This window comes from Carcharhinus amblyrhynchos, chromosome 3 (assembly GCF_965287045.1).
Source record: "Carcharhinus amblyrhynchos chromosome 3, sCarAmb.v2.hapA, whole genome shotgun sequence".
Lineage (NCBI taxonomy): Eukaryota > Metazoa > Chordata > Chondrichthyes > Carcharhiniformes > Carcharhinidae > Carcharhinus > Carcharhinus amblyrhynchos.
This window is the reverse complement of record NC_137326.1, coordinates 42260177-42273186: the sequence shown is the minus strand read 5'-3', so window position 1 is coordinate 42273186 and position 13010 is coordinate 42260177. Positions and strand designations below refer to the sequence as shown.

Here is a 13010-nt window from a genome sequence, read left to right as displayed (position 1 = left end):
GAAAAATAATGCCCTGTCCAGACTCATCTGTTTTGAAGATTTTGTATTTTTTATAATGGTATTCAACATGAAGAATATGTGGCTTGTGTGGCACTTTAACTATTGGTTCTAATCCAAGGGTGAAGAGTAGAGGTCAGTGTTTGAGTACAACACAGTGTTCAGGAAATTGATCTACATTGTTCCTGCAAATATATTTGAGTTTTTGCAATGTAGCATCTGTACTTCTTCTCTGTTAGAAAAAATAATTACAGGACAGCTATGGGGCATCCAGTTGTAATCATGCATAACCTTGTGGTAAATGCAGTGTCCAGTTATTTCAATTAGGCAGATCCTATCGACAGCATGGCAGTGGAATCAGGGAAATGGGTGGTGCGTTATGTTTGCACACTTTACCTTTACCTCTGTGACCATGATCCAACCCACACTGAAGGAGTAAAAGTTTCTTTTATCTATTGACTGTAAAGCCCAAGTGAAATGAGTTTGGACTGCTTCAACCTAGTGAATCTGCATCACAGAACTGTCCCTAATCCAGCACTAATTGTGCAATTGTATTTATTTGCTGCAAGTTTGAGTGAATGTACTGTTTTTATGTTTTTTTGGAGACCCCACTGTGGGCCATCTATGCATGTGCCTGTCTACCCATTGTTGTTCCTGCCCCACAACCTCCAGCTAAAATGAATGATTTAAATTTCACATTTTGTTATTTTTTTCTGTATTTTTCAAGGTAAGAAAAATTCAATCCTTTGGACAGCTAGCATTTCCAGCTTAGTATAATTTGAACTAGGTTCAAAATAAAACTACTACTATTCTGCCCAAAAAAATGTACTTCCATGCATCCACAGGATGTGGCTAACACTGGCAAAACCAGCATTTATTGTCCACCTTTAGTTGCCATTGAGAAGTTGACGGTGTGTCACCCTTTTGAATTGCTGCAGTCAATATCATCGAATTACAGCACTGATGAATACCAGTCGGCCTATTGTGTATGTGCTAGCTCTGTCCAAGGGAATCCAATTTCTCACTTTAACTTTTTCTTACTCCCATTGGCCTGTAGATGTTTCTTTCGCAAGTAAATATCCAGCCTGTTGAAAGTTGTCACCTAGATCAGACAGGTACTGAGCTCAATTTGAAAAGCTACAGGTGGAATATGGCCAAGGAGAAACTTCCAGCTCAGTGTCCATCTTAGAGCCCATTAAATATCACTAATGGCTCTTCAGGACAGAAACCTCGCAGTGAGAACAAGTGAAGTAGTCAATCCTGCTGTGCTTCAATGTTAGAGAACAATATCAAATCTTCACCCAATTGAATCTGCTTGAGATTCTCACAAGACCAAGATACTGACTGTAAGTCATTCACCATTCCAGCCCATTTCCATCTCTTGCTGCTCAATTACATCACAGTGTGACATCTTTTGAATTGTCCACTTGTGCCCAATGCAAGCTCTTCACCTAATCTTTGTCTTTCTGTGAATCCTTTTACATTCTTCCTTCTGAAATATCCGCTGCCGATTGAAATGTTGGACAGTTTCTGTTTCAATAGCCATTTGTTCTCTCAACCCATTGCGCAAAGAATTGTTTCAAGTGAAGGAAAATCTAACCTTTGAGTCTGCCATCCAGATCGTCAGACAATTTGAAATCCATTTCCAGCACAGATTCTCATTCAGGGGAGAAAGCAAACTGTAGTACAAGTAAACCTCAGTGTCCAGTTAATGAAGTAGCACAGATACAGGGAGACTCCAGGCTCCCTAACCCTCCAGCAGAGTGGCTATACTAGCACTACGCCCCCACAGGCATGATCAGTATCTGGCAATTTAAGCCCAATGTTTTCAATTTAACCGAATAGGACGCTTCTGGAAGCTGTGCAAAGCCAAAACATCAAAATGCACCTAAGATTCCAAGTGGATGCACAAGGTCAAGACAGCATACCTGCATTCTGGAATGTGAATATCCCAGTCAATGGCCATCCCACAAACGGACACTGGAGCCAGTTGTGGGCCAATCGGACAAAGAACCATGGCTGTGAGACCTCAGGTTACAAACAACAGACACACCGCTTTATGGGCCAGACGAATCTATCTTGTGGTTGTGGGAATATTTCTGGAACCACTAAGGTATGATGGCAAGCAAATCTTTGTGCTTAAGGGTCTGGCACATAAAGGATTAATGTGAGACTGAATACAGTACTGCCCACACAGTCATGTAAGAGAACACATGACCACACCTAGGAGTCAGTATAGTATTGGACAGAGCCATGTGTCAAGGCAAGTATGAAAACTTTCTTGTACCTATGTATAGAGTTTCTTGTAGTTAATGGATACTTAATATTGAACTACCCTTGATTATGAATATTTTAATCTGACCTACTGAACTATATCCAACACCTCCTAACACTGCAGAATTCTCAGTCTGTGTCTTGCTATTGTAGCCACAATATTTACATGGCTGGTTCAGTTAAGTTTCTGATCAGTGGCATCCTCCACCTACACTGCCCCATTCCCAACATGTTGATAGTGAGAGATTCACCAACAGTAATGTCATTGAATGCCATGGGATTGTTTACAATGAGATGCTCATTGCTGTTACAATTCAGAAAACCATTTTGTGAAGGATGGAACTAGAGTCAATCTTTACACTCTTATAGTTACCTATTACAAACATTCACCTCCTAACAAAACAGCCATGGTTTCAATCTGTGTCTACTTATTAAGGCACAAGTGAATGTCCACCAACTGCATACCATTAAACACTTTCCTGGTTGTTCTGTTGGGCAAATGTTACTTTTACTTATTAGTCCAATTCTGAATGTTGTCCAGGTCGGTCAATGAATATCCCCACTCCTGACCTTATGATGGAGGAAAGGTCAATGATGAAGCAGCTGAAGATGGTTGGGCCTAAGATACCACCCTAAGGAACTTCTGCTGTGATGCCTAGGGCTGACATGTTTGGCCTTCAACACAACCATTTTCCTTTGAGCTAGGTATGACTCCAGCCAGTGGAGAGATCTCTCCTAATACCAGTTGAACTTAACTGGTGATTTGATTTGATTTATTATCATCAGATGTATTAACATACCGTATTGATTTTTGCACACTATATAAACCAAACATACCATTCATAGAGACGAAAATGAGAGATTGTAGAATGTAGTAACCTACGTTTGGGTAGGGCAAGGAAGCAGGACCTGAACTCACTCCAGCTGCAACAGGGATTAAACCTTGTCCTGTTAGTACCAGTCTGATCTACACTGCATATAATTGATTATCCTGGTGGTAGCCGTAATGCATTCATAGCTAGGGTGTCGGGAAAGATCAACTTAATGCAAGATAAGTACATTCAAAAGTTTGACAGCAGCAGGGAAGAAGCTGTTCTTCAGTCGATTGGTATGTGACCTCAGACTTTTGTATCTTTTTCCCGAAGGAAGAAGTTGGAAGAGAGAGTGTCTGGGGTGTGGGGTCCTTAATCATGCTGGCTGCCTTACAGAGGCAGTGGGGAGTGTAGACAGAGTCAATGGATGGGCGGCTGGTTTGTGTGATGGATTGGGCTACATTCATTAACTTTTGTAGTTCTTCCTCAAAGGCACACCCAATCAAGTGATGCCTTGATGTTACCTTTAGAGTTCTGCTCTTTCGTCCATATTTGGACCAAGGCTGTGATGAGTTTGGAGCTGAGTGATCCTGATGGAACCCAAACTGAGCATCAGTGAGCAGGTTATTGTGAGTAAGTACCACTTAATAGCACTTTGCTTATTATTTGAGTGAAGACTGCAGGAGAGGTTACAGCTTTCTGAGTCATGGGGCCACTATGCCAGTGGCAGTTAAAGTTTTGGTTGCCCACAGGGCCTTTTTGGGCTGCAGCGGGGGACATGGCACACATTAGCCAGTCAGCTGCACACTGCTGCATAATAGAAGAAATAGATACTCTTATTTACTAAGGCAACAAGTTTCCCACTAACAGGACAGAGCAATGGGATTTGCAGCAACTGCTGGTTCCCAAAAGTCCAGCCTGCTACTCAGAGCTCTCATGGAAATTTAGGCAGTGTCACATGAATCAAGAGCTTTTATGATTCTAAAGGAATGCCCATACTCTGTGTGCACCTGACATGTGACTACTGTCCACACATTATGTAGGTATGTATATGGTATCCTGGTGGTAGCCATAATGCATTCATTTTGCATGTCCAGGAACTCAACACTTTTAATGCGGAGCAGCAGATCCATAGGTGATTATTCTTTATGAGTTCTCTGCCTGAAGGCAGGTCTGACCCACAGTGCCATGACCTACGTTTGAGTAGGGCAAAGAGGCAGGACCTGAACTCACCCCAGCTGCAACAGGGATCAAACCCTGTCCTGTTAGTGCCAGTTTGATCTACACTGCGTATAGTTGATTATTCGCGGACAAAACATGAATATGATCATCATGGAGATGTTAGCATTGGACTGGGGTAAACACAGTAAGAAGTCTCACAACACCACGTTAAAGTCCAGCAGGTTTATTTGGTAGCACAAGCTACTAGCTTTCGGAGCACTGCCCCCTTCATCAGTTGAGTGGGAATTCTATTCACAAACAGGGTATATAAAGACACAAATTCAATTTATAGAATAATGAATTAGTTTGTAAATTGAGTTTGTGTCTTTATATGCCCTGTTTGTGAACAGAACTCCCACTCACCTGATGAAGGGACAGTGCTCCAAAAGCTAGTGGCTTGTGGTACCAAATAACCCTGTTGGACTTTAACCTGGTGTTACGAGACTTCATATTGTGATGATGCCTGTACAGCACTTAGGAACTGCAGTGAAAAGGTGATGCCATGAGAATTTTTGAGGTTCTGGGTCACTAATGGAAAAAGCTATTGTCATGCTAAAACAGCAATTTAGGGGATAAATTCAGGACTTTCATGGTGAACAAGACCTGCTTCAGTACCTGCACTGTGCTTTCACTTGTATTCCCACTGCTACACCATTGACTTTTAGAACTCTCTTCTTCAACAGTCTTCAGACTCTGTAAGCAAGTGGGGAATTGGGAGGACATGTTCTTCTCAGAGCACTCAGCTCACACTAAATACTGAGAAATTACACAAAGAAATCAGCAGGACAAACTTGTCTCAGAGTAATTTGACACTTGTCATCAATGCTGATTTGACACTTGTCATCAGTGCTGAAGATCTCAGGCAGAATCCTGCCCTGCATCATCTGCTGGTGATCTTACTGCCTGAGACATGAAACAGGTGGTCAGGAAAATTGCTCTGCCTACTGACTGTTTGAATACCTGAGGGAAAATGTCCCCCAGTTCATCCAGCTGCCAGTTTATACTGGCAAAAAAAGACTTGTGTTTATCTAATGCTTTTTATGACTTCAGGACATTCCAAGCACTTTACATCTAATTGAGCACTTTCACTGTGTAATTATTGTAATGTAGGAAATGAGGCAGTCAATTTTTACACAGCAAGGCCCCACAAACAACAGTGTGATAATGAAGAGATAATCTGTTTTAATGATGTTTGTAGAGGGATAAGTATTGGCCAGAATATTGGGGAACTTTTTTGACTGTTTTGAAATAGCGCCACAGGATCCCTGAAATCTGACTGAAAGGGCAGACAAGGTTCTTGCTTTAATGTCTCATCAGAAAGAAAGCATTTTTGATATTGTAGGACTCCCTTGGTACTGCACTGGAGTGTCAGCACAGAGTTCCTGCACATGTCTCTGGCATGGGACTTGAATCATAGTCTTCAGACCTGGAAGTGAGCGTTCAGATGCATCTGAGCCATTCTGATCCCTGAGCTGGCTTCATTCACCTGCAGTCAAACCGAAGTGATGAGCTTGGATCATTTATGATGACTCAAAAAGGCTAGATGACAGAAATTGTATGGCTTTTGTTTTCACTGCAAGAAGTCTTACAACACCAGGTTAAAGTCCAACAGGTTTATTTGGCAGCGCAAGCTTTCGGAGTGTTGCTCCTTCTTCAAGTGAGTGAAGAGTTGTGTTGGAATGTGAGTCTTTACAAGTAATCGCGTCTTTACAGATAAAGACAACGTGAGTGGAGAGAAGGTTAAGCACAGGTTGAAGTGGTATGAATTGTCTCAAGCCAGGACAGTTAGTAAGATTTTGCAAGCCCAGGCATGTCATGGGTGTTACAGATAGTGTGACATAGATCCAAGATCCCAGTTTAGGCCGTCCTCATGTGTGCGGAACTTGGATATTAGTTTTTGCTTGGTGATTCTGCATTGTTGTGTGTTGTGAAGGCCGTCTTGGAGAACGCTTACCCGAAGATCAGAGGCTGAATGCCCGTGACTGCTGAAGTGTACCCCGCCAGGAAGAGATCACTCCTGCCTCGTGATTGTCGAGCAGTGTTCATTCATCCGTTGTCGTAGCGTCTGCATGTTCTCGTCAATGTACCATGTCTCGGGACATCCTTTCCTGCAGCTTATCAAGTAGATAAAGATGGCCAAGTCGCAAGATTATGTACCGTATGCCTGCTGAATGGTGTTCTTATGTGAGATGATGGCAACTGTGTAGATGATCTGGCACATCTTGCAGAGGTTGCTGTGGCAGGGTTGTGTGGTGTTGTGGTCACTGTTCTCCTGAAGGCTGAGTAGTTTGCTGCGGACAGTGGTCTCTTTGAGGTTGTGTGGTTGTTTGAAGGCAAGAAGTGGGGATGGCCTTGACGAGATGTTCGTCTTCATCGATGACATGTTGAAGACTGCGGAGAAGATGTTGTAGCTTCTCCGTTCCAGGGAAGTACTGGACAACGAAGGGTACTCTGTCCGCCGTGTTCTGTGTTTGTCTTCTGAAGAGGTTTTTTGCTGTGGTGCGTCGGAAATGTTGATCAATGAGTCGAGCGCCATATCCTGTTCTTGTGAGGGCATCTTTCAGCGTTTATAGGTGTTTGTTGCGATCCTCCTCATCTGAGCAGATCCTGTGTATACAGAGGGCTTGTCCATAGGGGATGGCTTCTTTAATGCCTTTAGGATGGAAGCTGGAGAAGTGGAGCATTGTGAGGTTATCCATGGGCTTGCGGCACGGTGAAGTGTTGAGGTGACCTTCCTTGATGGCGATGCGTGTGTCCAGTATTTTCACTGGCATGAGAAAGGGCAGAAGGTATAACATTTTGAGCTTGGAGAAAACGTTTATGTGGAACTGCATCAGAGAGGTTTTCCCTGCATCCAACCCATGTTTTGCTTGACGTTGGATTGCATGATGTCATTACTGGGGTGGCACAGTGGCACAATAGTTAGCACTGCTGTCTCACAGTGCAGGGCCCTGGGCTTGGGTCATGATTCCCGGCTTGAGTCACTCTCTGAATGGAGTGTGCATGTTCTCCCTGTGTCTGCGTGGGTTTCCTCTGGGTGCTCCAGTTTCCTTCCGCTGTCCAAAAGGTGTGCTGGTTAGGTACATTGGCCATGGTAAATTCTCAGTCAGTGTACCCGAACAGGCGCCAGAGTGTGGCGACTAGGGGATTTTCACAGCAACTTCATTGCATTGTTAATGTACACCAACTTGTGACATTAATGAATAAAAACTTAAAATAAGCTTAAACTTACTGCTTACCAAAAGCTGCAATATGTGATCTGTTCTTTACGAGTGAAAACCTTCATTTTGATAACAAAAAGGGAATCATTCCTTTGGATTTTTAGAAAGAATAAAAGGGGCAACAGTGGATCGGGAGACTTAAGCAGAGGCTGTTTAGCAGGCTTCCCGCTGGGCGCCACGGCCTTCGCAAGTCTCAGGGTGTTGGATTTCCAGTGCCGTCAGCTCCATGCTGGAAATCGAGCGGAGCTGTATAATTTATTTACTCATTGTAAAATCGTTTCCGTGTAATTAGCAGGCCCGGGTCTCCAGGCCCACTAGCCTCTCCCCGCACCAGGAGTGGTTCACTCTTGCGGGGTTTACAATAGCTTCTGGTTGCCCAAACCTGCTGGAGTGAAGGAGGGGCCATAGAGGCCCCAACAAGTGGGGGATGTGCCCTGGACATTGCCAACTTGGCAGTGAAAGCCAGGCCAGTGGCACTGCCAAGCGGCAAAGTGGCAATGCCCAGGGAGCACATTGACATTACACTGGGTATTGGACAGTGCCAAGAGGTGGGGTCAAATGGGGGCAGGGCCTCTGGGAGGCAATTGTTGGGGTGGGAGTCCCGTTGCTGCTCTGCAGTCTGGCTGTGTGACAGAGGGAGTGAGGCCAGCGTTCGGGGGGGGCGGGGTGGGTGGTTTGTGGGTGGGTGTCTGGTTGTGGGAGGAGGTGACAGGGAAGGAGATCAGGACTGCTGTGGGGGGCTGGATGGGGGATCAGGGCACATCAGGGGTGGAAGGCAAGACAGGCCCAGACAGCGGTCGGGCCGTGAGGTGGGTGTGGGGGGTTGATGAGACAGCATGGTGGGGGTTGTGGAGCAGGCCAGCGATCGGGAGGCCAAATGTGCATGCACCGATCCTGGCACTGACAGATCAGCGCATGCACAGTGGCTCACTCAGCGCTATGCTACTGGCCTCTCCAGCGGCAATAGCCGTGCTCACTGATTTTCAGCATGATTCACGCTTGTGCACTCTGCAGTGCACAGAGTGTGGGAGATTCATTTTGAAACTGTCGCTGAGAAAAACAGTGGGATTTATTCCAGTTCTTACATAAATTTGACACTTAGAATTGTTACAAAATTTTTGATTGTTAAAATAACTGATTTCATTACTGGGGTGGCATGGTGGTGCAATAGTTAGCACTGCTGTTTCACAGTGCAGGGCCCTGGGCTTGGGTCATGATTCCCGGCTTGGGTCTCTCTCTGTGTGGAATCTGCATGTTCTCCCCGTATCTGCGTGGGTTTCCCCTGCCTGCTCCAGTTTCGTTCCACGCTGGTTAGGTACATTGGCCATGGTAAACGGGCATTCAGCCTCTGACCTTCGGGTAAGCATTCTCCAAGGCGGCCTTCACGACACATGACAGCGCAGAGTCGCTGAACAGAGACTGATAGCCAAGTTCCGCACACATGAGGATGGTCTCAACAGGGATCTTGCGTTCATGTCGCACTATCTGTAACCCCCGTGACTTGCCTGGGTTTGCAAAACCTCACTTACTGTACTGTCTGGAGACAATACACATCTCTATAACCTGTGATCAGTGCTCCTTCCACTCACATTGTCAGCCACTTCAGGTCTTGAACAGCAGGTTAGGTGTAAGGATTCGCATTCTAATCAGTAATCTCTAAACTGTCTGTGCTTTATATGCTCTGTCTGAGGCCAGAACTCTCCACTCACCTGACGAAGGGACTAACCCGAAAGCTTGTGAGTCTATTATCAAATAAATCGGTTGGACTAAAACCTGGTGTTGTCAGACTTTTTACTGTGTTTACGCCAGTCCAATGCCGGCATACCCACATCAAATTCTCCTTCAGCATGCCTGAACAGGTGCTGGAATGTGATAACTATTTTTGATGATTTTCACAGCAACTTCATTGCATTGTTAATGTATGCTTACTTGTGACATTAATAAATAATAACTTCAACTAATCTTAAACTTTTTGCTTACCAAAATTTGCTGTAACAACTGATACCAATTTGCTATAAAGTAGTGCAATCAATTATTTTTCGAAAATGTAAGCAAGCCCTGAGGCTGTAGTGCAGATTCACTTTGATCTCAAAGCTCCTTTGTTTCAATTTGATATGGATTCTCTTTAAAGCATTCTAGGCGGAATTTTCCCAATCCGCTCCTGGTGGGTTTGGTGGTGGGTGGGCGTGGTTCATCTGGCCGGTGTAAAATTACATTGGAATTCTCCCAGTGGCAGGTCAGCCATTTTTCTGGCATGTGGTGGTGAGTATCATTTGCATCTCAGGAAAGCTCACTAAAACTACTGCCCTCTGGAATCCCGTCAGGCCTTCAAACCTTGTGTCATGCCAATGGGAAATCATGTCAGTTTCAAACTCTGTTAAAGAGTGGCATGCACAAGATGGCCCTCAGTTGACAAGAGATCGAGATAGCTACAGCAAAGCTTTCGGCCACAGTGCTGTACTGTTCCTGACGTGCTGCTTACCACTCTGTTGGGGCAGACCAGTTCCATCCCTCCATCTCCATGCGAAGCTGGTCTTCATAGAAAGCATCTTGTTGCTGGAATCATGGACTCTGCTGTGTGACTGTCTCAGATCAGTACAACACTAGGGTTGGGGAATACAGGGGCTTCCTTCCCCTCTGGTGCCACACACTAGTGTGTACCAGGACAGGACTGTGCTGTGGGACACGTGTGCCAGCAGCTACCACTGGCGGGTGGATTGTGAGATGAAGAGGGGTTGGGGTTGGGGGGTGGGGATGGCATACGAAGACAAAGTGGGCAATGTGGGAGGAGGTAGGGTGCGGGCTCACTAGGACAGGCAGAGGCTAAGAAAAGAAGTAAATGAAGAAGGCGAAAACAGAGGGAAGAGTGAGGGGAGGGAAGCATGACCCCAACAAGCTGGCATGCAAAACTCACAAACAAGGGTGTCAAAGAGATAACACATTATTTACTGGAAAGGAATGGATGAAGACTCTGGGAATGCTGGGAAGTAGTGAGGCATGGGTGCTCGCAAGTGGTGGGCTCAAGGGGATGGTGATTGAATTGAGGAACTGACTCTTCTTGAGGCTGCTTGCCTTCCCCTCTGGGTTGCTGATATCCTACACATTCTGGTGGAGAAAGTGATATGAGTGCGCTGGTCTGGTATTTCAATATTACACTGGGACCTTCAAACCTGTTACCGGAAGGCAGACGGACCAATCAGTTGCTCACTGCCAGGAGAATTGGAGGGGAATTTGCCTGTGCATAACTAATGATGTTCAAAGCACTCCATCTGGCGTAGGCTCTGCCATTGTGGCTGACAGGACTATCCACTACTGCACTTAGTCTCCATATAGGAGAATTCCACTCTTTGTTTAAAAAATGCTTCACTTTGAAGATTATTTAAAATATATTTTTATCTTGAAGAGTAATGCATGTGAAATATGGTCAATGGGATTTGTTTTGTATGATTACGGTGTCTGAGTAAATTTAAACATGGATGTTGTGCAACATTTGAGAACAGCAGGGATGGGGAATCTTCAGAAACTGATGATTATCTGAACACTCCCAAAGCCTAAATACAATACTGGAACAGGGGTCACATATGCAGAACTGCACAAAAGTTATCTAAATAAATGAATTTTACAGCTCAAATTGGTAGCAGATAGATCAACATTTTGATCAGGTGATAATGTCAAAGATATATTTTCCTATGTTTGTCGACAAACAGATTGTGGACAATAATTCATGATGTGGAACTTGAAGGGAACACGTTATCTTGTAGAACAGTTGTAAACTGTATCTCTTCTCAAATCCACCCTCCTTGTGATGCTTCAAGATTGCTCAAGTGTTATAATGCTTTGAACAACACATGCTCAGAAAAACCATTTCCCACATGTTGACATTTGATGAAATTATTCAGTTTTGCCTGGAGCACATCGCTCTCAGTGAGTGTGTTTATTTCAAACCAGTTTAAATGCACACTTAAGTCATATTTGTGTGTCAGACAACTTTAAAAAATTCCATATTAGAAAGAATAATTTCTCCTGCAATCCTTGATTGTTCTCTGGTTGTGTTGTCCATATTAGGGCTGCAAAAAGTACATGCGAATTGTAACAAAAGGAAATTGGAAGAATTAGTTTAACGTGAAAAAGACACTCAAATGGAAGAAATACAGCCAAGGTTGTGTGTGTTAGCAATGGATGGATAAGGCTAAGCTGCTGATACGAATGATTCTTCCTTGTGAGTAAATAGAACGTTGTGTAAACAGGTTGGCCTGATCTCTCACTGGGCTGATTTCATGGTGGGCAGCAGCTGATATATGTTAATATACAAAAAAAATCACCACTTGTATAAATGTCAGTGGATGAAAGAAGACTGAATAGTTGTTTGTCTTAAGTTCTTCCCACTGTTTACTCAAGCCACAATGCATTGCCTCGACCTTGATTCCCTAAGAATGGCCCCTTTCTCCTCCTCCATTCTGTTTACATTGTCTTGGCTGAGTGTCACCTCCAAAATCTGTCGATTATTCCACCTGGTTAATGTTAAATTGGTCTTGCAAGATGATGTGTTTGTTCACGAACACAAATGCAGGCACGTTGTTTACTGTAGCTATGGCAGCAATCAGTTATTAAACAAATATACCTCTGTTTACGGGTGTGCGCAGCAGTTTACCCTGTATGGTTGAACAAAATTTAGTGCTGTGTTTTGATAAAGAAGAAGGGAACTTGTCCATGGAATGCAGCTCAAGCAGGCTTGGGTTTGCTTTTCTTATCGGAGACTCGAGTGAAGGAGCTAGCAGATTAGCAAAGCTGTTTAGTTCTCCACTAGATTTCCTTAGAGTGGAATGGTATCTATGCAGTTGTTTGCTTTCTTTTCCTTCCCCCTCCCCACCCACCCTGCCAGCCAACAAAAAGAGACAGAGCCGAACAAGAGAAGTATGGTGCATGAGATGGACAAAGTTCTTTTGTCCAACAAATGCTAACTTAACAGGCCTGTTGCAGAGAGTTGCAGTGCTGTGCTGCAATTGTGAGTGAGGCAGTAGCAGGTGACCATCTGCCCAGTTTGTTTCTCATGATGTTTGGTAAACAAGTTAGACACCTTTACATGGACTGTTTGTGTTATTGTTCTAAATGTTGTTGTTGTTTCAGGATATTTGTTGTGCATTTAAACCTGACAGAACCTGTTAACATTGGCAACAGAATGCTAGGAGAGTTCAAAGATAAGGAAAAGAACAACAGACATTGTGACCTTGACAAATCATATGTGTTTGAGAAGCAGACCCTTTCCCCCATTAATTAATGCAGTTTTGCTCCAGATGAGTATTCAAAGAAAATCACATATTTTTTATCTTCAATAATGCTGAAACTCACATTATGCATTGGAAATGATAAAACATTTATCATTTTTACCAACAGGTAATATACATAATTTATGCTGTTTTAGTGCTACCCTTTTTTGATATTCATGATGGATAACACTTAAGATTTCTTCTCGATATTGCAGCAT

General features: G+C 43.9%; 1 protein-coding gene across 10 annotated transcripts in view; it reads left to right on the top strand.

Moving 5' to 3' along the window:
* Positions 1-13010, top strand: part of foxp1b (forkhead box P1b) — a 492035-nt gene that overhangs the window by 216913 nt on the left and 262112 nt on the right. The window lies entirely within an intron of this gene.